This window comes from Coturnix japonica, chromosome 5 (genome assembly GCF_054131305.1).
Source record: "Coturnix japonica strain WE chromosome 5, WE-NBRP24, whole genome shotgun sequence".
NCBI classification, from domain to species: Eukaryota; Metazoa; Chordata; class Aves; order Galliformes; family Phasianidae; genus Coturnix; species Coturnix japonica.
The window spans coordinates 39,109,884-39,132,776 of NC_140667.1; the positions used below are offsets into that span (position 1 = coordinate 39,109,884).

The 22,893-nt window shown below is 38.4% G+C and overlaps 2 long non-coding RNA genes across 4 annotated transcripts in view; one reads left to right on the top strand and one right to left on the bottom strand.

The window, feature by feature from the left end:
• The window catches only part of LOC107315131 (uncharacterized), a 67,166-nt gene that overhangs the window by 22,513 nt on the left and 21,760 nt on the right, over positions 1–22,893 (bottom strand). Inside the window, exons 3-6 of one of the 2 annotated variants that reach the window (XR_014946742.1) lie at positions 12,755–13,720; positions 9,894–9,959; positions 6,731–6,844; positions 6,196–6,324 (exon numbers count right to left, since the gene is read on the bottom strand). This is a non-coding gene — a long non-coding RNA (uncharacterized LOC107315131). Of the gene's footprint in view, positions 1–6,195; positions 6,325–6,730; positions 6,845–9,893; positions 9,960–12,754; positions 13,721–22,893 lie in introns of those variants that run through there. The other variant, XR_001555796.3, reaches the window with a different exon arrangement.
• LOC107315073 (uncharacterized) overlaps positions 12,968–22,893 on the top strand; it is a 45,059-nt gene continuing 35,133 nt past the window's right edge. For both annotated transcript variants that reach the window (XR_001555785.3, XR_004307375.2), the window contains exons 1-2: positions 12,968–13,116; positions 14,918–16,187. This is a non-coding gene — a long non-coding RNA (uncharacterized LOC107315073). The remainder of the gene's footprint in view (positions 13,117–14,917; positions 16,188–22,893) is intronic.

Genomic DNA, 22,893 nt, shown 5'->3' on the forward strand with positions numbered 1-22,893 from the left:
TTTGTTAGGGCAAAAGAATTGTAACAGCAAATTCAATTGCTTGGGGCAAGAATCCTAAACATATAAAATCACATTCCCTTGTTTCCCCTTTGCTACCACTGATGCATTGATGCTAGGACAATGCAGTGTTCATTGCCTCACTGACTGATAGTACAGATTTGATAGTCAGAAAGACTTAATAGGTTTTGCTTTCATAAAGCACAGTAAGATAAAACAGCAGGAGTTGCTCTGCAAAAGAATGAAGCAGCATCCTGAATGGCTTCTACCTTTCTGCCAGCTTGAACCTTGTTTTCAGGATTTGGTCACATTGCCAATGGTAATACTTTTAATATATGTGTTGAAGTGGCCAAGAAAATGAATATTTCTGGCTCAATTAAGTCTGTCCTTTAGTATTTCTTACATGACATACAGGTGGCCATAGAGGGAGATGGGCTGTTGTACAGTCTGACCATTTTTGCTTGGGTGCTCCTCTGTGCAAATTCTTTATGTCATAGTCAAGGACTGGAGCAGACTCCAAGCCCACTAAGGCTTTAAGCTCAGCCTGGCTACATCTTTGCTCCCTGATTTGGCAGTGTCTGTCCTTAATTTGCTGGAAAAGCTTTGTTTTCCATTAAATGCCTGCATATGCACTACTTTCCTGTTTATTCCTTTCTCTCTTGCCTGTTCCACAGACACTTCAGAATCATCTTCTTTGTGAAGATCAGAGAGGTTGTCACATCCTTCCTCTTTTTCCAGCAGGTCCCACAGTAACCAACAGGACAGGATAAATAGCAACCCTCTGTGTAGTCAAGTCAAAAAGGCATGCAGTATTTGGTCTAGCACTATGCTAGATCCAGTGGATATTGCAGGCTCTGAAGATGCTTTTCAATTAAGTGATTTGCACAGATCAATTCAAAACCAAAATAATGTTCCAGTAAAACAACATATGCAGTCTCACTCATGAAGAAGAAAGGATCCGAACTGAAGGATCCGAACTGTACACTGATTCAGGACTATGTATGGCTTCCAGAAACAGTACTTTATAGTTCACACTATCTTATATGCCCTAACATGACACCAAACTCTTTCCATAAGAATGATTTTACTCAAGATGGGAATGATCTGTTTCTCTGTGGTACCTAGGAAGTAGCTAGCCTGAGCTCCACTCTACTAGATTCAGAAAAATTGAAGTAGAATACACTTTATTAGCCCTTCCTTCTCCCTCCCCCCACCCCCACCCTCCCAGCATCTCAGTTCACATAAGTATTGATGAACTCTTGACTTGTTTGAGTGCAAACATGTGAAGAAATGCATAAGACCTGAGGCAATGCCAACAGCAGTTGTACTTCACAGAAAAGAAATCGTGTCTTCAGCTTTGCACACTGAATATACTGGTGAATGAGTTTACTTTAGAGGATGTGTGAGCATTCACACATGCTTCCAGAGACACACATCCATTCCTTGACAGACTACTTTGTTTCACAACCTCTATGGTTTGTTAGTGCTCAAGCTAAATAATACACATTTTTAAACTGTTGAAGTGTATGTTTATCTGCAATAGATTGCTATTGTTCCAAAGGAGCTATTCATTTCTACTGGATAAAGCACAGCATCAGCACATATGTATCCAAACAGTTATTTAGTCTCTCCATTTATTTTTCTCATTTAATTAATAATCTCATTTCTCAGTTCACTGCTGCTATTTTTCAGTGACCCCTATTCAAAATCACATCCAGCGTACTTTCTCCTATCTTGCACACATGAAAACAATCTCCCTTCAAGAATGACTGGGTCCTTTCTGATCACTCTTTCCCAATTTCAGATTTTGTAGGGAGTGAGAAAAGGAAAGAAAAGGTATTTAATCCATGTAGAACAGACTTCTATCTTTTTCCTCCAAAATATATTTGACATTTCATGACCCAGGAGAGAGAGTGCTCAGGGATGAAGAGGACATGCAGTGGTCAAGCAGAGGAAGCAAACATAATACTTCAGCTTGTCCTGCACCTTGTGAGTGAGTGAGAATGAAGTGAGGCTTCAGAAATACATTTGGTGCTGACAAAATTCTCAGATTGGAAAAAAGGTGGGTGAACTCTCAATGCTTTACAAATCTTTCTCTTAAACTCTTAATGGCTGTCACAGACAAATCAAAAGGATACCTCCACTCAATTATCAAGGAATGATAAAAAAGTGGAAGTTTTATTACTATTTTAGAGGAGAGAGGAATTAGAATGTTAGATTAAATTACCCTCACCCAGAAATATAGAGATGCCAGGCTGCAGCAGCTTTCACTAATCTTGGCACTTAGCAGCTAGATACCTGGGATCTCTAACAGTAAGGCCCCGTACCAAAGAAAAACTCTATACATGCGAGCATATATTGCATTCCATCCTTTAATTAAAATTATACATATGTCAAAAGTTCATCACATGCTAAAATTCTAATCTCAGAAAGAATTTTTTTTTTCCCTGTGTCTGCCTGAATATCAGTGATGGAGAATCTTAGCCTCCCTGTAGCATGGTATATTGCAATTGCTGTGATACTGTTTCTGATTTACAAAAGATCTTGTGCCCAGCAGTCAGTTTTAGAATAAATATCTTGCTTCTGTACTTTTCCTGAATGTTTCATCTCCATCAGAAAATATCTGAATGGACCTAAGACAGTTTAAATATTTCACTATTTCAGTGGTCAGGCAGGAGCCGGAACTTTATAAACTGAACATTTTTTAAGTGCATAGACTACAATATGTAGTCAAAAAGGAGATGTTAGGCACTGGATGGCTGGGTGTTGTGCAATTCTCTGTCCCTTCAGAGCCAATGCAGCAGGCCAAAATACTCCATTATGGGACCTCGGGTACTTCTAAAAGTAGGCAGGAATTCTGAGGAGAAGACAAGAAGACATAGAAAACATCTAACCTATGAGCATTTCTGTAACTGTAAAGCATTCCATATAGCTCTGTGGCTCTCCATTTTCTGGGCAATGCAGAAATATCAGTGCAGAAATAGCACATGCCTGGGAGCACAGTACTGAAAAACCAGCTTCCACTCCAAGAAAGCTTGAGTCCAGGTGGACTTAGTAGTATAGTTTTAGTAATGGCCCAGTGCCTAAAGTGCAGGCAGGCATCTGAGCCTAGTTGTAACATCTGCCAGATGTTAATGGACCATGCCTGAGTTTGTTGAGTGTGTCAGAATCTGCATCTGGAAGGAACAAGCTGTGCACCTGAGGAGCAGGAGCACTGGAGTGACTGGACCTACGGAAACCAGGACTGGAAGGGACTGGATGCAAGTTGCCTTCATGAACAGCCGTTTTTGTCTGTCTACCCCCAAGCTTCAGCTTACAGAGACACCCATGTTGTTCCAACAGGGAAACAAAATGTCCAGAAAGGTTTAAGCACCCTGAGCTAATAGCCCATGATCACTCTTGGCAAACAATAGCAATCTAACCTTTAAATTATTCTAGCTAGGTATCAAGGCTGATTACATACACTGTTAATGTCTGAAGCTCAAGTGATGAACTGATCAGTAAACTGAAATCTGCTGATGGGAAGTCCCGAGTGAAGATCTTGAGAAAGACCAGATTGTATTTGAAAAGCAAAAAGCCACAGTGACTCCTTCCTACATACTCAAGATGAATTTGAGAAATAAAAGTATCACAACAGGGGTACGTTTAATTTGGGCTAACTCTTCGATGTGCGTGGAATAACAAGACTGGCGTCAATGGGTGGAAGAACTGCATGATTGAGATCAAACACACAGAAGAGAGTGCTTACAGAATTACATCATATGCTTGGATGCAGTTACTCTGCTGTCCTGTGCTTTCAGCAAAGGGCAGAAGAACAGCCCTGATGGCCAGGGTGGACTACCGAGGAGAAACAGTGAAAAACTTTGTGTCAGATTTCTCCTCTTATATCTCACCTTAATCCATTTTCCCAGTGTGATTACTAGAGGTCACAAACCACACTTCCTAGATAGCCTGAAATGGAAGCAGGCCTGCATGTCAGTTACTTCATTTTGATAGTGTTACTGTTATCCCCAAAAGAATACACTGAGAAAGAGTTTCTTTTGACTGTTATACCCTTAAAAGCTTAATCACCAGCTGACCTGTGGTACTTTCCTATAAAATACATCACTTCACTGACTTGTCCTGCTTTCAACATGAGAGATTATAAGACCTAAATCCTCAGTTCTGATCAGATACAGAAAATCTTTCTTACCAGCCAAGACTTTATGTGGTTCCTAATACAAACTGTCACTCTACATCACTCACAAGGCAAGTAATATGATTCAGAAAAAATACCTAGGAAATATTTTTTGTACCTATTTGCATGAGAAATGTTATAATAATGCAGAACTGCTTTTAACTGCTCCCAACTCACAATGAATTTCTCAACTTTTTAATCACAAAATGACCATTAACACAGACACATATCAGGCAATCCTGAATTTATGTATTTCACAATAAACCCAAACAGTTTTCAAGAATTAGAAATTTGGGCCTGAGTTCTCTTCTTGTTTTTCTCTTCACTGCCCTCATAATTCCCAGTCATCTGCAAATTTCAGCATTTTGAAATGGCAAGCTGCTTTGAATCCTTTATTCCCAAAGGAGAGATAAGTCCTCATCTTTCTGCCTTTTCCAACTCTTAACTGGTATCTTTCACTGACATTCCCTGTGTTCTATCAGTCTCTAACCTAATCTTTAATCCATTTCTCAAGTCCTAACCCTTTTGTCAAGCTCACTGACTTTTCTGATCAATCTTTTTTCTCCTCTTTTCTTTTCCTTTGTTGTACCCTTAGAAAGCTAGATAAATATCTTTCACATTTCACCCTTGTCTTATTTACAGGACCTGAGACTTCAAGTACGTGAACCATAACTGCACTTTGTTTTTGGTTTGTTTGTTTTTGGTTTGTTTGTTTGTTTGCTTGTTTTTTGAAGTAAAGCCCTTCACTGAAGGTATGCTGTTAAGCCATACCTGTGATAAATACTTGTATATTGTGTTATCAGCCAGGAACTCAAAATCATGCCTCTGACCTGCTACTTCTATGTAACATCTGTGATCTTTGACAAGCCAGCTACCCATTCTACTTCACACTGTCATTTTGTACTATGAATATAGTGACAACAGTTAATTAAGTACCCAAATTAATATACCTTGAAATAAGATAAATAAGTAAATAAATAAACCCTGCATATGTTATAAGTCAGGAGTACAGCTCATTTTGAAGATAAGCCTTTTTGAGAAACACCAGATTGATTTCTCTGAAATTAGAAGATCAGGTAAGAGATCAGCTATGATAATTTCTTGAACCTGAGCTCATGTTCCATATTATGTTTTGTGCAGAGTATAGACAGGAAATACAGTGATCGATTTCCCAAAAGTTACATAAGAGAATACTGGGACAGAGAAATAAGTTTGAGTTGGAAAATGTCATGTTGACAGAGCTACTTTTTCTAGCAAAATTAGTATTTTTCCTGACAAGCTCTATGCTGAACACCACAAGTCTGGGTTCCTAGTCTTGGTCTAGATTATTTTTTTGACACAGTCCAGTAATTATTTCTCAGTGAAAAATTAGAAATCTTACACTCCTAGGTGGCTACACTATTTTGGCACCACCAAGCCTGTGAATCATACTTATCTGTGAATAAGGAGAATTCAGATGTTGAAACAACACAACCTTTGACACAAATGTGAATGTTAGCATAAAGAATTCCTGCAACACTTACTGTCGTGTCATTTATAAAGTTCTGAAGTAGGCAGCGTAGGTCTGCATACAGATTTGTGTAATTCTATCATATATTTATTGCATATTTACAGCACACTGGAACAATTATGTATTACAAACTGTACTAACAGTTTACCATCATCTTTATAGTTCGTTTAGTTCAACTCACAGTTTCACACAATCTTAGTCATTCTATAACTTTTCTCTGGTTGATTTTTCGTACAGGGAATAACAATTTAAATTCTTTTCAGATGAACTCTTCCACATAGCCTGGTTTCTGGAGCTGCCTTTTTATGCCTGTTCCATGATACAAGGTCAGTGTTGCATTTGCATAATGACCTTTTGTAGTGAGGCTCTTTCCCCATATGGAGAGGGGATCATGCCCTGCACAGAGCCCATGTGCTGAATTACCATTGGTCCTCAGCTCCACGGTGAGAGCTACCGCTGAAAGGTGAAGAGAGAGGAAGAGAAAGCAGGAGAATTGCACAAGGCCACTTACCTGAGTCAAAGCTGCAGGACACTTCTTTCAGGGTAGAATCTCCCTCCCTCTCTGCATTGTCTCTTTTTGATGTCCCAAGCTCTGGCCTAAGGAGCAGTTCGAGATATTGATGAATCATTTCCTGTGAGCCTGAAAAAGAGAGATCAATTTCAAAGCCTAAGCTAGGGGAGGCATTAGGAACAGTTCAAGTAAATAATGGTGTTCTGATAAGAAGCTGGTTCTGGTGGAGAGAGAAAACTCCTGGTGCTTTTTCTCTCCTTTTTGTTTTCACTGACATCCAAAGCTTCAGGGCTTTTAGTGCTCTCATCCTCTTGTGACAAGTCATCAGAGTTCTCCAGCAAAGATAACAGGCAGCGCTGTCCATCAATGCAACATGCAGAATCAAAGCAGGGACATATACAAGAAAAACATGGGGGTCTGTGCTCAAACACCACCTAAATATTTCCCTGCACAGTTAAGTGTGTAGGGATGGGGAGCAGAAACCATCTAAATAGCAGGGGGTTCCAAAGCAGCTTGCAGTCAGGACAAGACAAACCTAGACTGTATCCCAGCAGCCAGATGTCTTGGTGTTCAAAACTTGGTGTTCACGGAGGAGACCAGGCTCCAGTACAGATAGGATTCCTTAGTTCAAACAACCCAGTTTCTCCTCCTGGAAGAAATGAGTTTACTGTGAAATAAGAAAAGATAGGCAAACACCTTGAGAAATGTCCTTCATATGATTTAGTGCAATGATCTTGGGAGCTGTCATTCAAAAATAGAGAAGGGAGGGAGAGAAGTGAGAAATGGCTGCTAGAAACAGGTTGGTTTACAGTGTATAAATTCTTGCAGAAGCACCTTACTCTTTTATAATGAAGTCAACATTGGCAGAAGCTTTTATTATTCTTTTTCCCATTTTCCTAAACAACATACTACTGACAATAATTATTTTCTACTATCACCAGCCTTCTGAGATAAGTCTTGATGATCTCAACTACAGTGACTTCAGTAATACATCCTCAGAAGGCTATGAAGTAGTTCTCTGATATATAGATTTAAAAACAAAACCAGAATTCAAGTAATTGTCCATATTTTCCTAACAGCACATTATGCCAGATATGAAAAACTGCCATCCTTCAGCTTTGTTTTGGCTTTTTAGACGTGATACCTCATTAATATCACTTTTTTCATTCCAGTCACTCCATTTCCCGCTTCTAGCCATTACTCTGAAGGGAGAGCCTCAGTAAGCAGGCAAATGTGTATAGATATCCACTTGCAAAGTTAGTTCCCAAGTTTCCTGGACTACAGAGTTCCCCACTCTTTCCACAAAAACAACAATTTAACTGCCCTTCTTATTTAGGCACTTCACAGATATCCTCTACCTTTTGTTTTAAACACCAGGAAAACAATTTCTATCTAGTCCTATAAGATTCAAAGGATGTTTAGCTGCTGCTTCCATTTTCAACCTACAAGAAGACCTTAGAGGCGTGAAAGCTTGTCTGTTTTGTTGTTTTTGTTTTTTTTTTTTCTTTCCAGCTATGCCATCTGGCCTCTTAAAACACTGACTCTACCTGCAATTCTTCCTGAGCTGTAAAGAGAGCCTTTGATACCCAGAGTCCTACCACTTCCTCTTGTCTTCTGCTCAGTCTCCCTCCCATCCTCTTCCAGCAGTGACATTTGATCCCAGTCTCCTTCTAAGTGCACACAAACAGGAACCCATCAGCAGACTCAAGCTATAGCCTGTACTCCCACAGTTTGATTGAGGATCTAGACATTACTCACTGCCTGGAACTTCTAAAATATATTTCTAGAAGGCTCCTTCAGGCCTCTGTGGAGTCTACTGAATCTTAGCACACTCTCTTGCAGAATCAGGTTCTACTGAACTGCCCAGAGATGGAGGGTGCAAAACTAACTGTAATGCTTGTATGGCTGTATCTTTAAAGTAGCTGAGAGAGAGCTGCTTTAATTTTGGGAAGAGGTGCCTAAATCATTTGTTAACACTGAGACATTTATTTATTCTGTATCCTCTGTACTTTGCACTTCTCACTTGCTGCAAACTAGGAGAGATTTCAGAGAGTATTTAGTAGGTAATCATCCTGGAACTGCAGATTCAGTTATAAAATGTGAAAGTGGCCATATTTTTACTCTTCCTCTTTATGAATAGCCACAAAACATCCACTATCCAATCAACAGCCCTTAAACCTGAGAGATGATATGTGACCAGTTCCACTGAAGATGTTATCCATTCATGCGAGAAATAAGCAGACACAATTTCTGGAGATAATTAGTTTGTACTCCACAGACCCGTCACAAACCCTGGCACTGGTATTCACTTAGCAATAGTGCCACAGGCTGTTTTCATTTACGCGCGATGTGCTTTCTCATGATAGCTGCTCTGCTCAGGTGTAGCCAAAGACCAGACTTTAAAGGAGCTCTCATCAAAAGATTCAGGCATTCACACTTGCTCATAGAAATGTGCAGGTGTGAATTTGAGGTAAATCCAGAAAAATCAGTGTGGCTTTTCCATATTTAAGAATATCATTCTTTGCTGAAATGGCAGTCTTCCGCAACTGTCAAACTAATGATAGAGCACCTGAATGCCATGGCTGATGACCATGTAAAAGCATGAAAGGTAGCAGGTGGATTTTTTTAATTTAACTGTCATACCTCCTCTTATGCCACTATAATGCTATATTCAATGAAAACTGCTCAGTCAACATCCCAATTTTTTACACAGCTTTAGCTTCCCTTTCTCATATCTAAGCAGCTATGTTACTGATTCTCAATCTTCTAATAATGTTCTGTTGGGGGCAAGGTTTGTTTAAAATAGACATCTTATTTCAGGAAATTACAGACATCTGTGTGTCCTATTTGGGCTTTCAGCATATTATATTAAGCGTACACAAAATCCTCAGTCACCATAGATAGAAATCACTTTGCAAATGTCAGAATTGGTACTCAGTAACATTCTTATATTTTTTTTTCCTCATGATATAGTTGTTAAGTAAGAGAAACAACTTATACAAAGGAATAAATAAAATTGATTTATTTTGGACCAAATCAATTAATTATAGACAATTTTGCATGGGAAAGCTCTGTTATTTTTCTCCCTAGGAGTAGTATGGGGAGGGGGGAGGGAAGAGACAGATTTTGGGTTTTAGTTCTTCATGAAGACAATAGCAGTTCCTTCATACTCTAAATCAGAGATTTCTCAATGCAGGCTACTTGCTGACACCACAGGAGCACTAAGCTGCATCTCCTGAAAAGGCAGTGTGTGGCCCTTGTAAAGCACAGAAGCTTGGCGTAGGGCAAACAACTGGGGGAATATTAGAAGGCAACAACAAAGGCAAAATCTTGCAAGTCATAATGTTATTTTAAAGAACCTATTGCATGCTGATATTCTTGAGCATAAAATGATCTCTACAGTATTGAAGAGATTTGTTTCAAACCTCCTCCTGCAGGGAAGCTGTTACGATGATATAACAGGTCCTGACTCCTGTAATTCTCAAGATATATCTGAGCTGTGAAAGGCTGAAACATTCCACAAATCAGTTTAATGGAGGTCATCATACAAATTATTCTTGTGAACCAGAAACCAGCCAAGTTCAGTGTTCTGTGGCTTGTGACAGCTCTGCACAGCTGCATTACAAGTTGCTGACTACAAATAATACTTTTCTACTTTGCACACATTTGGGAGCTTGCGGGGTGGGCCAACTACATACCTTAGTGCTGCTTGTGCTTTATAGTCTGCACCCACAACTTCTGTCATGTATGAGATGGACTGGAACCTGTAAGCAGGAACACCACCAAGGAGACAAATTTAAAAGCATAGTCCTCAAACATTCCTTTATGTCAATAAGCTCAGGGCCAGGTATTGTGTCAAAAAGAAGAATGTGGAAAAGATTTTGTTCATTCAGCCTTTCTTCTGAAGGACTGGATGTACACAATCATAATAGAGATCAAAACCTAACTTTTGAACTATGGCTGCAAGCAGTTAAGGGAGAGCATCCGTCAGCCTCAGTATTAGATTATAGCTTTGAGATTAAAGAGTTTTCAGTTTAAGCTCCAAAAGTAGAACTTGCCCTCATTAACACAGAGCTACAGGAAATACTTCTATAGATGTGAATGAGCACTTATTTCAAGTGCTGCAAGCTTTGACATGTGCATTCTAGGCATTCAGAAAGTAGGTATACATACCAGTAAACTTCCCACTCTTGGCAAGCAAATCTGTGTTGCATAGGTTAACTGTCTTCAAAGCTATTATGTTGCACATAGTTTGGAAGCGTAATTTCAATAAATATTTGGTTTTTAAAAATCCTAGAGAGATTATTTGGTTTGGAAAGGAGAACACAATCATCTGCTGGGAGTCAAAACAAGCAGCTCCAAAGCAGCTTGGATTCCCTCTGAGCAGCTTGCTGTTCAAATATCAAAAGGCACTGGGTACTGAGTATAGCGTAAGCATTAAGATATGCTCGGAGTTTGGTGTTCTCTAAAATAACCATCAACTCTCATATGACTTGTAAGTGGATAAAAGTAACAGCCAAATATCTCATCAAAGCTTTGGAGTTTTAGAATTTTTTGGCAGGAATTTAGTTTTATTCATTTTTTTTCCTATTGCTATTATTTACTATGATTCCTCTTTTCCTTTTAATAACATTTTGTGCTGAATCCTGTCAGACCTGTTTTCTTGTAATGGGAACAACCAACTGTGAAAGTTCAAGAATATCATAAAGTCCCAGAGGATGTACTTTTTTGTTTCAGGAGATATTATAGGGGAGGAAATTCTAAATGAAAGTTACTTTAGTAAGGACTCAGAGCCTTTTCATTAAAGACTCAGAGAGGTACAATCTAGCACTCTTTGTGATGTCAAACATGACTGGCACATGAGTTGTGTTTAGAAAAAAAGATTCACCAGAACAGTTATTCTGTATCGCCTTTTCAAACAAGTCTATTCAAACCAATAGTGATGAACTTCCATTTCAATACAGAATAACTCCCACTGGACAGAATGGTTAGGAAAGGAGGTTTTCCTCTCAAAGAGGAAAAGACATAGAAGAATTTCAGTGAAAGGATGGTTATGTGAGACATAAACCTACTGTGAGAGTAAGCAGTTCCTTTTCCTTTTGGTTTCAGCTGTGGCAATAAATTTAAGAAGCAAGTTTACAACACTTGTAAATCTTTTGAAACAAGTTTTCCAGTTTGTTTGTTTTGAAGGATTTTTTCCCCTTCAGAGGGGAACAGATTTGGAACAAGTTACATTCATTTTTCCAATAAAAGTGACATCAGAATATGTCTAGAAATAACATTCTCTTGCAAGGTTTAAGAATGAGATTTTTCAACCATAAAATTACTAATTATCTGCCTTGTAAAAAGATAAATAAAATGAATGTTTCATTACTGTCAGCCTCTTGATTTCTTGTTTTATATGGAGCAAAATTAACCAGTTTCAGCTACACAAGTACGAAAATTTGAGATATGTCGTTAGCTTTCCTGGAAGAAATCGTAAAGAGCTGATTGTCTTTACTTTTTAATTGAACTTCTTTGAGTCTGGCAGACATCTCATCTCCTAAAAAGAGTGGAGAACATTTGGCACCAGAGCTGTTTCAGAAAGGTTATTTTGCTATCAAAAAGTTACTGCAAAGGTATCTGAAGACTTGGATTCCAAGTCCTCTTTTCATTTTTATCATTTCTTTCTGTGCCTTCAAGCAAATTAACTTGCCTGATCTTTGTGAGTTAAGGATTTTTAATGTGTAGTGTACACCAAAGAAAGAAAAGCAAATAATCCAGTACAGCAGCAAACAGCACATGTCTACAAGGTGCAAGGTATATCTCCTGTTCTGAGTGTCTGTGAGACTGGGAAACTGAACACCTGCTTGTGAGCTTTCAGGACCGTAGAACAGAAAAGGAACTATGAATAGGGCTGCCTGAAAGAGTTTGTACTGAATTTGATGCTAATAAATTTTAGACTTGTATCCTCTATATCACATCTTATTCCAGTTCCCAAACACTGGCAAAGTAACAGCCATCATGCTCAGATCTCATGGTTGCAGTCTCTGTTTTCCATGAATGCTATTCTTTATATTTTTCCTTCATACCAATAATTATAACAATTTCTATGTTCATTTCCAGTAGCTTCAGCAATGTAAGCATCTATAACATTAACTTCTTAGATCTGCTACTTTTACTATTCTGTAACATTACAATGGTATCTGGCTATAATACTTGCCTGTAAAGTTCTTTGAAATCTGCAGGTGAATTTAAGCAAAAGTTTTGAAGGATCTGTGAAGCACTGTGTTTCATGATCTGGCAGATGCAACATACCTTTGCTAAGTAAAAGGAAGACTTAGGGACATCAGACCACTTGTTAATATCTCCAGTTTTGTTGTTTGGATTCACCAAAAGTTTAGTTTATATTGTCATTGGAGTTTACACTCAAAGTGTAATCAGTTTTCCAAGAACCTCCAGTATAGCATTGAATTCTAAGCTCCATGTATACAAAAGATTTTTATGTTTATAAAAATTGTATCACTAGCCTACACTGTAGATACTTTAAATTATAGATAACATTCTTTTTTTTTCTTACCTAGGATATTTTGATTTGGGTACACTGTTCGGTAATCATCATCAGAGTTCAGAAGTCTAGCAGGTCCCTTCTCAGTTTTGTACAGCAGATCATGCACTTCTGCAAAACTGTGTTCAGCTCTGTATGAGAAATTGGTAATCACAGCCTGAACTGAACCTCTGATTAATCAGCTGAGGCAAATATAAAATCTGCTGTGGGAGCACAGGTGACAGTAATCTAGCTGTGCTCCCAGAAGGGTTGGAGCTTGACTCCACCCCCTCTAGACCTCATTTAAGGGCTGACCACCACTAAGGCAGCATCTCTTGGAAACTGCTTCCTGGTAGAGATTGCCTCAGCATTTCCCAGTGAAAGCATCCATATTGGTGAGTTTTTCCCTATAAATAACCTTTTGAATATTTGTTACCATCTTTGTATCACTCCACCTTGCAAGTTGCAACCTTTTTAGTGTATATATCTGTACATTTCAGTTACCCATCCAAACATACTGAGAGCAGCCAACTGCATTTATATAATACAATTTTGTGTAGCTGGGCTATAAAAAAATTTCAGTGTATATGTGGTTGCTAAGAAACAACTACTGCGCTGTGTAGCTTAGGTAGGTTTTTGCAGATTTACACTTGAAAACATGATTCAGAAAACTTCTTCTCTGAAAGCAAGAATCAAGAAAATAGGGACCCTTCATGAAGATTAAGCATCCTAGGACTTGGGGAATGTCAGAAGAATAGGACTAGTGGGACATGTCGACACTGCTAATACAGTTGGGATAGCACAGCTGAGTCTATAGTTAAGATAATACAGATGGAAGAGAAAGGTAGCCAAAGAAACTGGCTTTGACTGATTGAGTAGAGGAGCTGGGTTGAAGTAAGCTGAGGAAGACTTCTGACTTCATCCCAATGACCACCAGTGCGAGACCCACACTACGGACTGTGCACGTGTCAGTAGGAGGGACAGCAGGTAAATGAGTTCCTGGAAAAACAATGAATATGTTAATGATTTCTCAGAAATTTGATGAATATGTATACACTTGCTCTATAACTTTGTAACCCTCCTGCCTTTTGGTGTGCATGATAGGAGGAGTGATCCCCCATATGCCCAGCGCTGAATAAACACATACCTGCTTTATAACCTATCTCTGGTTATAGAGTCTGATTCCGCACGTCATCTCAGGTGCTCATTATGCTCTCCTAGCTTGACCAGCAGACTTATAAGAAGTTACAACTAACACCCCTAAGCAGATGAGCAGAGTTTACTGTACTCTACTCAGTCAGAGCCACACATATGATAAGATGCATATCAGGTTCATTTAAAATTTTTGTTTACTTTTATAACATCAATAATTCACAGCAATAAAGGATCTAACATGGGATACGAGAGTCAAAAGGGAACGAACAGAGTAGTTGAATGTACAGTTGAAGTGATTCCATTTAGGTCTGCTAAATGAAGTCAAAGTATGCATCCTGCATGTAATATACAATATGCATTACACTAATTATGTCATTTACTTACACAATGCAATAATTAGTATTTTTTGAGATGTGCAAAGCCATAAGAAAATACTTTAATCAGCTTTTTCTTCAGAACACTTGGATTATGCAGAGAGTGAATTTTCTATCAGAAAATCATTCACAGCACTAGATTCTTGGTCATGGAGCTTATGGACTTAATAACATGGTTACATATGTGAAACAGTGGTATAAGTGCTGTTATAGACACTAGAAATAGTAAGTGAATGAAGGGGAAGAAAAATTTTTTTCAGAAAAAAAAGCTGAAAAGATTTGGTGCATAAGACTTTGAAAATTAAATTGTCACATCCATGACATAACATGATAACATAATAAAGAAGTCAGAAAGACATGGAGAATTAGAGCTTATAAGGGAAGGATACATGAGACTACAGGCTCTGAGTGAGCATGTATGAGGCAGTATTTTGCCAGATTCTGGAAATGATAGTTGACTTTCAAAGGTGTGAGCTATTATGGTCAGACACCATAGCACAAGCACTTGTTCAGTTAAGAATAACTAGAAGACACCAACTGAATGGTTCAAGATGAAATCAGCATCCAGTCTTTAAAATACTTCAAGGCATTACTTAGCTTTTGGAAGAGCAAATTGAATATTCTTTTCCAACAAAAAGCTCATAATTTTTTTTTTTTTTCCTTGCAGGTCACCTACTCATACAATGAGTGTCTTTTCATGGCAGTCATGCCCCTGGAAGAAGAGAACAAATAGGTCTTCTATACAAACATGAGCAAAAATGATTTGTTTTACAAAGCTCCAGTTCAAATATCAGCCCTATATAAAATCATAAGATGCCCACATGTGAGAATTCATTTTGATCTGAGTTTGACTCAAAATATTTTGAAGACAAAAGGGTTTCTGCAGGGTTTATTCCCACAGTAAAAGATTCACTGATTCTCAAGTATAGTGCTGTGAACTGCACGTGTCATTTCAGGGAACCACAAGGCAACAGGTAGGAAAAAAATCCTAATGGAAACAGGTTCTTAGACATCAATTGATTTCCCCAAAGGATAGATAAAGATGCCTCATCACTTTGGGTCATTTCAAACTCAGCTGGAACAGTACCATATATCATCTTTTACTTCAGGTTATTTTTCTGCTTCAGCTTCCATGAATTTTAAGTAAAGTTCCTGTTGGGATAGCAGGCAGAGAAATTATATACACAGTGTACCATAGCCTATTGTCTTTCCCCTGCTATCAGAGCACCAGGATTTTGGAACTGTTGTTTGTGTTGTGGCCTTATCAGAACATCAGGCTGATCTTGATGTCTGGGCTCATTGACAGGTCTGTCTTTAAAATAATTTTGGAGGGGGGTAGGGGGTGATTACTAGGCTGCTCACAAGTAGGTACAGGGTGGCATAGCAACTTTAGTGGGAAAAGGTGCTAGTGGGTGAGGGCACTCAACCTATTTCATATTATTGTGATGAAAACAACAGAGAGACTAAGAGTAAATATGTAAAGGGAATTAAGGAGGTATCCTCCAAGAATGTGACAAGCTGCAAGTGCCTCTACACCACTGCATACACCTTGGGAAACAAAAAGGAGGAGCTGGAAACCACCATGCTACTAGAAGACCATGATGTAGTTGCTGTCACCTAAATCTGATGGGGTGATTCCATGAATGGAATGTGGCATTGACAGCTACAAACCGTTCAGAAGTGACAGGCGAGCAAGGAAGGAAGGGAGAAGGCTTTGCCCTCTATATTGAGGAAAGAAATAGAGTGTGGAGAGCTGTCCCTGAAGAATGTACAAGAGCAAGTTGAAAGCCTACAGATGAGAGAGTCCAAGGCAACTCTGAGATCACACAGGGTAGAGAAGCTCAACTCATGTAACCCTCTAAATGGATCTAAGCAGCTGTTCTGCCAAGCAAGCTCAGATGATGAGAACAGAAACTGAATCATTCTGGCATTCTGAGGTAAGATTTATAATGTCAAAGGCAAACAAATGGATGAAGCTTTGGAAAAGATAAGTAAATTAATAGTGTACTATTTGCATGCACTCTCCAAAACAAACAAACACGATTGTTTCTTTTATCACCCGCAGATACAGAAAAAAACATCTTTCATTACCTGGCAGACCTTATCTTAGCAACACTGCAGTGGACAGAAATCCTGTTCCTGATGCAGTAGACCAATTGAACAAAAAGGAAATTGTATCTGCTTTTTGATTCAGACATCAGCTGTGTTTGAATATACAAAAGGAAAGCTGAATTTTTTATAGCTTACATGTGTTCTCAAATTTTCCAAAAAGCTAAAACTCTTCAATATTTTTCCAGAAACTGGTGTAATTATCAGAATATGATAGTTGACAGCTGAATATGATTTAAGAATAAATAATCCAAGGTGACTTGCAGTGTCGTTACTCTGAAGAGAGCACAGGACACCAAAACTTGACACAAATACAAGAAGAGCTACTAATAAATACATTTCTGCAGTTGCTGTAAATGTTATTTTGAAAGCCTGGATTTAGTTTGCGAGCTCTGTCTAAGCCTAGTAATACCACCTCCAGTGTGAGAGCCAACAGAATCAGAGGAACCTCATGCTGCTGGAAGGGCAGACTGGGAAGACTGCAGAGACACAGCTTTCTTTTCTTTAACTATTAACTAAATATAAGTTATAATAATGTTTGTTTCTGTATTTTCACCTCTGCTTGCCTTGCTTGAGTGTCAGTTCAGTGTTCATGGAAATACATAGGTACTTCTATATAGATGGGGTAGAAACATTGAAATTTTTTTGCATTAAAAATTAGGCAAATCCAGAAGACATGAGTCCACTTGTCAGGGAGCTCTCCCAAGCTGCAGAGTGTCTGGAGGCAGCCTGAACCTTTTCTGGGATGCTGTCTTTCACTGGTTTTGTACCAGAACAAAGTCAGAGCATTCTGGGGTCTCCATTTACCAGCAGTGTAAGCATAGTAATAGGCTCATAGGGACCTCAATCACAAGCATTTACATTCAGCTTGGTCAGTTTCACTAGATCTAAAGACAGTTTCACTTCCTATGAGTTGCCAAAAAAACAGTGTAGAAAGAGAGGATACAGTTGTCCCCATTTAACTGTATGAAAACTGACAATCAAAAAGATGCATGCTTAAGAGTTCACACTGATTTATTGGCTGAAAAGGGAAAAGGACTTCTAGCTCCTTTGAAACTGAAGATCAGTAGGATGTATTACAATTTCACCCATCTGTCAAGAGGAAAGACTCGTCACTTTTTATTTTGTTTACTTTTTATTATCAGGAAAGAGCATTGACTCAGCCCTAAGGCTACAAGAACAAAAGCAGTTTCTGTTGAAGCTTTGGCTTCAGCTTCAGCTACCTTGGTTCTCTTTTCAATTACCTTTTAATTCAATCTCCTTTGTGCTTGGATCTTGTCTAACCTAGCCCTGTTCTTATGGGATTAGAGATCTCCTGAAAATATTTGATTATATACCTCTACTACAAGCTGAAAAGAAACTAGCATGGGCTCATTCTTCTATTCTGGGATGCATTCATTAGTTACCATTTTCCTCAGGCTTTCTAGCCTCCGCATGTGCAGTTTTCTTTGTTGTGCAGCAAGTCAGGCTCTTGCTGTGTCACATGGTTGTGTAAGACTGCATAGGTTATATTTCCAAATCTGAGTCTGTGTAGGGAGAAGTTGTCTGTAGACTTTGAATGCAGATAGTTTGGAATCCCAAATTGTGGAACTTTGCTTTCATGGAGCATTTTTATACTACACACCTGAGCTAGATCTGATGCATAGAATAAAAACAGAATTTTCCGAGCTAGGAATTATGAACTGTTTATTATCTTACCTACTGCAAACACCTGCTGCCAGCAGGCATTTAATTATAGTCTAGGCAAGGAGATGGAATAAAATTTTAACTCCAGAAAAGAAAATCTTATTTTAGAAAAGTGAATAAAGGGTATTGTTCATAAATTTTTCCCATCAGAACATACTTTAATTCTAGATACTGGAAATTTAAACACGGGGGAAATATGAGATATTATATCATTTAGAATCTTAAATTTCCTCTTCTACCATACTGTTGCCATATTCTCTAGAAACATCTTAAACAACAACTGCTGGTTGTCATGTAAGATTCTCTATTTCTTGCTTTACTCTTCAGAAAAGATATGGCTTTGGTGTTGTTTTATTTTCCAGTTACTTATTCTATGTTTTCTATATTTTAGCTGTCTCACCAGCACACCTTTACGAATTGTGGTATTTGAGATCATTTTAAGATCCACTGTGACTACAATCTGACCTAGCAACACCTGAAAGTTTCATTCTTTCTGAGGAAACTTTACTTGTAGCAGAGGAAAGAAATTTTTTTGCTACCCTCATCCTACAGTCTCCTGCCCTCCTTCTGCACTGACTTTGGTATCTGCAGGGCTTTTTCACATTTTCTCACTCCTCTCTCCAAGTCTCTGTGCTTCAGCACTTGCTCCATTTCTTAAATTTGCTATCCTAGAGGCACAAACAGCATCACTCATGGCTCAGCTCTGGTCAGCATTGGGTCCTTTTCGGAGCTGACAAGCTGGCTTCTAACTGACCTGGAGTAGCTGCTGGGCTCTGTTCACAGTGGCCATCTCTGCAGCACCCCACCACCAAAATTTTGCCATGTAAACCCAATACAATTACTGAGCAACTTAAAATCAGTAATTGTGTAGAAGGTTGCTAATATTTTTATGAGAATATGAGTGGAAATTCGCCTGTGCTCATGGCAACATACTGCTCCCAGCAACACTGAAAAGACAGGATGTTTCATTTGAACTAATAGTGTAAGTACTCATATTACTGTTCACTCACATTAACATGTCACAGAGGCAAAGATGAATCCACTGCTGTAACACCACACCAAGAACTTTCTCATTCCTTCCACTCCTTCACTGTATAGACGCATTAGAGCTTCTTAACTCTAGTAGGTGCCACATTCTAATTTAAATTACCAGTCTCTCACATATGGTGTACAATAGCTCCACACTTTTTCAAACTCTGATATCTATAAATATTATTCATAACAAATACAGACGGTTACCCATGGTAAGGCACATCAGCCCAGCACTAATAGATGAAGGCTGGCATTTCTGTGGAATTCATTACAGAGAAACCTTCTGCCCAACCTAATTTGAGAAGAAATCATATTTCTCACAAATGTGCTGCTTGACTCATTAAATCCTGTTGATTTTAAGCAGATAATATGACCTTCAACCAGATCAGAATCGCATGCTCTATGCTTACTGAGCCATATCCCAGGGAAAATAAATAAATAAATAAATAAATGCTGCTTGTTTTATTCTTAGATATCCAGCTTCATTTTCATAATCATGCTCTGAGAGGATGGAAGACTTTGAGAAGATTGGTTCCAGAGTGGAGGCTTACGCTGTAGCGTCTTTGCCTTTCCCAGTTGAAAGCAAGAACTGAAAGGAAACGGGAGGATGGTGGCAAATCCATGCTCTGTGCTGCAAGTGAAACCCCTCCTTGACCACTCTACCCGCCAGTGACCTCTGGGGACCAAGTCTAGCCTTCCTATGAAAGCACTTTCATTAGAATAGGTTACACAGGGAAGAGTCCAGGCAGATTTTGAATATCTCCCAAAGAGAAGACTCTACAAACTCTCTCAGTAGCCTGTTCCAGTTCTCTGTCACCCTGAAAATAAAGAAGTTTTTCTCACATTCAGATGGAATATCCTGTGTTCCAGTTTATGCCCACTGTGTCTTGCACCACCAAAGAAAGCACAGCCCCATCTACCTGACACCCGCCCTTTACATAGTTCTAAGCATTGATAAGATACCCTCTCAGTCTTACCCAGGCTGAACAGCCCCAGATCTCTCAGCCTTACAACACCAGCTTTGGAGGACTGCCAGCATGAAAAGAAATGAAAGAATCCATAGGATTAATGAGATAGCTTGTAATCAGAAAACTTTAGGCCATCATTGTTCATCCTCAGATTTTGCCTAGTTACAAATGTTCAAGTTCAGAATTTCTCACAGAACCAGAGAACCCCTGTCCTGCATTGTTGGCAGCTTCTTATTTAGGGCTACTCTTCCATGTTCTCTGCATCCAGGAAAGGTTTATGAAAAATAAAGGCTTCAAAAGGAGAGAGAAAATATATTCATCTATATCTATATTTTTATATATTTATATATTACATTAAGGCTAAGACACCAAGAAGAAGAAAAACATTGCTTCTGTGAAGTTTTACTGAGTGGCGTCACAAACCAGAACCACTTGGAGAACAAAACAGCCATGGACACTGTGGAAAGAAATCTTAGGAATGCAAAGGTAGGAAAGGCAAATAAATTCCATTTGTATTGCAGTGGAGATGAGCATAGCAGATGAGAGACAGAGGTAGCAGAACAGACTAAAATTTGAGGCAGGAAAGCTATGCATTTGTGATAATTAAGTCCTGAGCTATCATTATTCACCTAAGAGAATGGAGAACATCAAAATGCAAATTAGAATAGATAATTTCTGTAATTACTAACTATAAAACATCCAGCTATTGCAGAAGTCAGTGCTAAACTCTCAAAGGGAGTTGGCCCTTGCAATCAGAATCAAGCATTGTAACACCTGTGTTTTAGGGCTTTTGCTGTGTGAGGAAATCCACAGAAACACAGATGGTTATGCCACCCATCCAGCAAAGGGGAGATCTGGTTTCCAGTGTCTGTATAATTTCAGTAAATGTACATATAATGTTAGCTGAAACCAGATTTTTCTCCCATTTCTCTTGTAGCATTGTAATTGTGGGGCAGTAACGTCCTCCTCTTCTCCCCTTCCAGATTTGCACATTCAAAAACTTTGTGAACTGGTATAGTTTCAAGGGGAAAGAGATTCCACAGTATTTGATAGACATTTTTCATCTTTGAAAGTAGTTGTTCACAAACACACATATGGCCAAAAAGCCATGACATTAATAAGGTGTGACTGTGAAGCAAGGGATATTTTTATCTGGGAAGTTAGGTCTTATAAAAGTCTGATAAAGAGATATGATCAATTTTTAGTTTGAGTTGAATGTTGGACTGCAACTCTCTACATTCCATATGAAAGTTCACAGGTAATTTATGTCAACTGAAAATGAATTTTCAAATATACCAAAAACATAATGATTTTTTTTTAATCTTGAAAATTATTCTCAAATTCCTGTAATAAAACAGAAATAACAGCTGTGTGTTTTTCACTGTTCACAGTGAAAATATTTCTAGCCAATATATCAGAATGCACATGCATTTCAGAAGACCTTTTAGCCAGTGCATCAGAATGCATAAAAATTCATAAAATTATTTGTTGTAACTTGCCATAATTTGAGTTTTATTTTGAATGCTGTTATGGTTTAATACATAACATGGATGAGTCAAGTATCACCTTGAAGACACATGTTTAATGCATTTAAATAAGCAGTAAAATCAACCAAAAATGCTTAATCTGTGAGCCATTTTTCATTTTCCAAATTCTGGCAGAATTTTTCCTTTTGATTCCATGAATGACTTGATTTCCTTTCATAAATAATAAAATCATTTTAGTATTTTACCCTGTCTTAGCCACACTGTTTTGGAAAAGTAAACAATGTCTCTATAATCAACATCCATTTTTAAAGGAATGTCCAGGAATTGGTGACAATTCAATCACCTGGACTATATGAAATTCACAGCTTTGATGACATTTGCATGACAATATTCCTTTTTCTTGATGTAGAATGCAGTAATATTTCATCAAGTGCAAGTTGCCAGAAGCAATTGCATCATCTTCTATTAATAAGTCCCTCTTTTTAACTGAACATCACTGGTACTCCTCAGTAGTTGTACCCAATGTGCTCACATAGGTTAAAGCAAATTGTTTAAACATAATTTGTACTGCTTCATACCAATCAAGAGATTTAACTGTACCTTTTAATGAAGCCATTTTTTCAGTGATTTTATCAATCTGCATTTAAAAGTATTTCTGACTGTATGTGTGGCACATGCAAGAGGTTAGCACTGCACTGACCCTTCTTTCCACAGGCTTCTGTTGTTGCCAACTCAGTCCATGTTCAAGTAACACGCCATCAACTCAAGAAAAATGTTGCTAAAAATCCCATAATTATTATAAAAGTTTGAGATCTTTGGGGCTACATTACTAGATGTCTAGGGCAGTGTGTGGCCCCAAGGCTGGACATAGCTGAATTAGATGATTCAAAACAGTTATGTGAAGGAACAGCTCAGCTTCTTGTTCCAGGACTGGTGATCCTCCATTTAACATACTGCAAGGCCAATAGGAGATATTCATTTTCATTTGTTTCCAACTTGATTGAGGAAAATCTATGAGCCTAAGGAAAGTGTAGAGGAGTTTGGAAGAGCAAGGGGATTTGGGATATACATGAGCACCACCTGATCCTGTAAACACCCAGGTAATTCGGGCATTTTATTCAACATAAGACTTTTCTCTGTCATCTTTACAGCAGGCAGTAGGGAGCCATATAATATTTGTCTATATATCTCAAAGTGATACTTACAATTTTATCACATTATGTCTGATGAAATAACCCAAGCTATCTTTCAAGCTACATCCCCCAAGGTGAAAATATAATGAAAATAACCCTTTGAGAACTAAAGCTCCAGTGAGTTCAACTCTGTATACAGATTCTCAGCAACTATCACTAGTAGCTGCG